At 42.3% G+C, this 4,782-nt stretch overlaps 1 pseudogene; it reads left to right on the forward strand.

Annotated features, from left to right (window-relative positions):
• The first annotated feature begins 621 nt into the window (after positions 1–621).
• Positions 622–4,032, forward strand: LOC119524684 (annotated as a pseudogene).
• Positions 4,033–4,782: the final 750 nt, after the last annotated feature.

The raw sequence follows: 4,782 nt of genomic DNA on the forward strand, positions 1-4,782 counted from the left end.
CTGGCCACAAAAACTTACAGACTTTGCTGAATTCAGCAGTTCCATGTGTTCATGAGTGTTGTAGGAAGTATGTCCAGTCAAATTGCTCTGCAGTGTCCAGTCCACACAGTTCCTGGTTTTCTACCTACTGCCCTGGAGGAGTAACCAAAATGTGCACCTCACCACTCTGCCATCTTCCCTTAGTGAGTATTCTTATGGTCTCTTCTCCCTTAGGATGAATCTTCCTGACAAAAGAAAAGTACTCCTTTCTTGAATGAATCAATAAATGTTTCCCTATAGAAAATGGGGTCCTTTGTCCCCCACTGCCCCCTTCATATGCTAACTGCAACTTAATGGTGGTATGCTGTACTAATTATACTGTGTTTATTGGCTGAATGGTGCTGTGATTGCTTTTATAATTTAAAAAAACCATACATTTTATGTAAATACACATAGAAGTGATCACAGTGGAGGGGCTCTGATGTGGAGGCTACAAAAGTACAGCAAGGAGTGATGGGGTGTTGAGTAGAACTTCAAAGCTAGGCGTCCAAAGGATGCTATTCAAGTCTGAGACCAAAAGCAAGCAGGTCCAAGGACTCAGATTTCATCCCAAAAGACCCTGGATCCTGGCCAGTTTACACAATGGGGTCATCCAGTTATGGGACTATCAGAAGTACACCCTCATTGACAAGTTTGATAAGCATGAATCCAATCTGAGGCATTGACTTCCATAAGCAACAGTTACTGTTTGTCTCAGGAGGAGTTGACTATAAGATTAAGATTTGGTATTACAAGCTATGGTGCTGCCTCTTCACAGCAATTTTGAGGACAAAAGTATCCAAGTTTGGGATATGCCTAAGCAGACTGGGGTTCAGACCTTTTGCAGGGACCATGATCATTTCTGGGTCTTGCTTGGCTGCCCATATTTTCCAGTTTGCTAATGCTGCCATTATGCAAAATACCAGAAATGGATTGGCTTTTTTAAAGGGGATTTATTTTGTTACAAATTTAGTCTGTAGACCATGAAAAATGTTCAAATTAATCATGAATATGAGTATATCTTCAATGAAGAAAGGCTATTGGTGTCTGGAAAATCTGTTAGCTGGGATAGGCAAGTGGCCAGCATCTGCTGATCTTGGGTTGTGTTCCAGCTCCTCTCTCAGCTCCTGTGCATTCTTGGTTCTTTCTCCCAGGACATTTCTTTCTAAGCCCCTGAGGGTCCTGTCTTAGCATATCCTGGTGCAGACTCTGGGCTAGCAAAAGTCTGCTTTCAACAGCCATTTCCAAAGTTTCTCTCTCTGCTGTAGCACTGAGTTCCTTTTCTCTGAGCTTTTATAGGGCCCCAGTGATTTAATTGAGACTCACCCTGAATGGGTAGTGCCCATATCTCCATGGAGATGATTTAATCAAAGGCTTACCCCACAATTGATTGAGTCAAATCTCTATGGAAACACTCAATCACAAGGCCACACCCTAATCAGAAAGATTAATAAATCTTCCCCCACAAGTTTGCATTAACCAATATGGCTTTTCTGGAGGGTATAATATATCTAAACTGGCACACCACCTCAATCTCAGTCTCTTTGCTGCAGACCATTATGGTGGCATGATTGTGTTTAAACTTGGACAGGAATGAGCAGCCTATGATGTTCATGAAAATATGCTGCATTATGTCAAGGACTGGTTCTTACATCAGCTAGATTTCAACAGCTTCAAAGACATAACAGCTATGCAGATGCAGAGAAATTCCAAGTTTCCAATGTTCAATATGTCATGCAATCTAGCAGAAAATGCTGTTCCACTGTGTACAAGAGCCAGCAATTTCAGAAGAGTACCTATAACCTGTATACCATCCTCAAGAATGCTGACTGCCAGAATCCTGATGTCCTTGAAGGGAAACAACCCTCAGACTTGAAAGCCATTTGGGTTGCTTGAATTTTTTGCTGGCCTTGATCACTTCTGATCAGGAATCTAAAGATGGAGATTATCAAGAAGTTTCAGGTGCCCAACTGTGATGTGATCTTCTACGCTGGCACAGGCAACCTCCTGCTTTGAGATGCAGACTCCATCACACTCTTTGATGTACAGCAGAAGTGGACTCTGGAATCTGTGAAGATTTCCAAGGTGAACTTCATTGCCTGGTTGGCAGATATGACCCATGTAGCACTACTGGCCAAGCATACCACTGTGATGTGTATCCACAAACTGCAGAATCCATGTAACTTCCATGAGAATATTCATGTCAACAGTGGGGCCTGGGACAAAAGTGAGGTATTTTTCTATACCACAAGCAACCACTTCAAATATGCCATCACTGCTAGGCACTATGAGATCATCCAAATTCAGGATTTACTTCTCTATGTCAAAAGGTTGAAGGGCATCAATGTATATTGCTTAGAAGAAGAGTGTTACCCTTCAGTACTCACCATTGATCCCACTCATTTCAAGTTCAAGCTGGCCCTGAGCAACAGGAAATATGATGAGGTACTGCACATGGTGAGGAATGCCAAACTAGGAGCCCAGTCCATCATTGCTTATCTCCAGAAGAAGAGCTATCCTAAAGAGGCACTGCACTTTGTCAAGGATGAGAAACTTGATTTATTCTGGCACTGGAGTGTGGAAAAATTGAGATTGCTCAGGAAGCAGCCAAAGCACTGGATTATAAGAGCTGCCGGGAAAAGTTTGGAGAAGTGGCCCCACTAAAGGAGAACCACCGGATTGTGGGATTGTGCTATCAGTGCACCAAAAACTTTGATGAACTTTCCTTCCTGTACCTTATTACAGGCAACCTAGAGAAAATTTACAAGATGATGAAGATTGCTGAGATTCAAAAGGACATGAGTGGCCATTATCAGAATTCCCTATACCTGGGTGAGGTGTGAGACCTAAAGAATTGTGGGCAGAAATCACTGTTCTATCTCACACATGATGTCCATAGCTTAGGTGAAGAAGCTGAGTCTGAAGGAATATTTTGACCCAGAGAAGATGACAATCCCAGACTTTGACCCTAATGCCAAGCTGCTCCAGCCACCTGAAACTCTCTTGCCATTGGATACAAATTGGCCCTTACTGACTGTGTCCAAAGGATTATTTGAGGGCTCCATTGCCATCAAGAGTGAGGGGAGGAGCATTGGCTGCTGGCATTGACATTGACACTGTTGGTACTGAGGGCTGGGGAGAGGTTGCAGAGCTGAAGCCAGATGAAGATGGGTTTGTGGATGTTACAGAAGGTTTGGGCAATGATGGTATTGGCAAAGATCAGGAAGAAGGAAGTGGCTGGGATACAGAAGAATATCTGGAGCTACATCCCAAGCTGCACATCCCCCCCTGGGGCTGCTAGTGGGACTGAGGATATTCCTTGTCCCCTCAGTCAAGTGAACTAGCCCAACCCAGATCTGGCGCAAATAACTCTCAGATTCCAGTTGGTCACATCCTGACAGGCTCTTTTGAAACAGACATGTGGCTCCTTCATGACTAGTTGTGGTAACCCAGTTTGGCCCCTAAAAAAACTTTCCCTAAGACATATTTCCAGGGCCATACAACCTATCAAGCTTTGCCCTGTCTGCCCTCCATGTATGGCTGCACTAATCAAAATTAGAAGGATGCAGAATTGAAGAATGATGTGCCACCTCTGGGCTTGAAGCTTAATGACCTCATCCAATGGTTGTAGATCTGCTACCAGTTCATGACAGTTGGAAAATTTGAGGAACCTGTAGAAAAAATTCTATTCCATATTACTCTGTGTGTCACTTCTTGTGGACAATAAACAGGAGATTGTACAGGCTGATCATCATTATTTGCTGTGAGTACATTGTGCATTTGTCCATGGATACTGAAATGGAAAAGCTGACCAGTAGCACATCTATCCAGTAGCACATATATGTTTTGGCAGCCCATTTCACCCACTCAAATCTGTAGCCTGTACACATGATCCTGGTGGTGTGCCCAGCCCTTAATCTCCTCTTCAAACTCAAGAACTTCAGGACAGCTGCCACCTTGTCTTGGCACTTACTGTCCTATGCAGTTTTGTTAATGCCCTCTTTTTGTGCATAAAGGCAATCACCATATTTTCCTTCCAGAGAATTTATCTCTAGACCCTCCTTCTAACTCATTGCCTCTTCCCAACTACCTTTCAGATTTCTGATAGTTGGTTCTCCCTGCCCTAAAATATAGTTTTCTTTTTCTCTTCTACTGCAACTAATCAAAATGTCTAAGCTACTTTGCCTAGGAGGACCTCTCATCTTGTCAAGGTGACTACAGTTGTGGTCATAGTTGATATTACCTTCTCAGTTTATATCTTTCAAGGAACAAATGAAAACTCAGTACTGAACATTTAGCAAATGCACTCATACAATATTTATCCCTCTCCTCCCTACCAACTTTGTATCCATTTTGCTAGAAAGGAAAGTGATGTAACAAGGTACTATTTTTTACTCAGACCTACCAAACTCTTAGTCATTCCCCATTTTCCTTGGACATTGGAGCTCCCAAGTAAGGGGTGTGTGTGCCCAGAAATTTAAGGTCTGGGAGGGAGTCATTTAGTTTTCCAAAAACACCTACATCTTTAGGTTGATTTGTCTCCTGCAACCATTGTTCTCATACTTTGTTTCTCACATTGAATAAAGTAAATTTCTACAAGAAAAAAGTATCTAGAAGTATACACAACAGATTTCTGGGTATTTTTTTGTTTCTCCTTTTTATATTGTTGCATTTTTTAAAAATTTTATTTTGAAATAAATTCAACATTACAGGAACAGTTGCAAAAAGAATACAAACCCCATTCACAGCATACCCTGACCCCCT

The sequence above is a fragment of the Choloepus didactylus genome, assembly GCF_015220235.1.
Source record: "Choloepus didactylus isolate mChoDid1 chromosome 11 unlocalized genomic scaffold, mChoDid1.pri SUPER_11_unloc4, whole genome shotgun sequence".
NCBI classification, from domain to species: domain Eukaryota; kingdom Metazoa; phylum Chordata; class Mammalia; order Pilosa; family Megalonychidae; genus Choloepus; species Choloepus didactylus.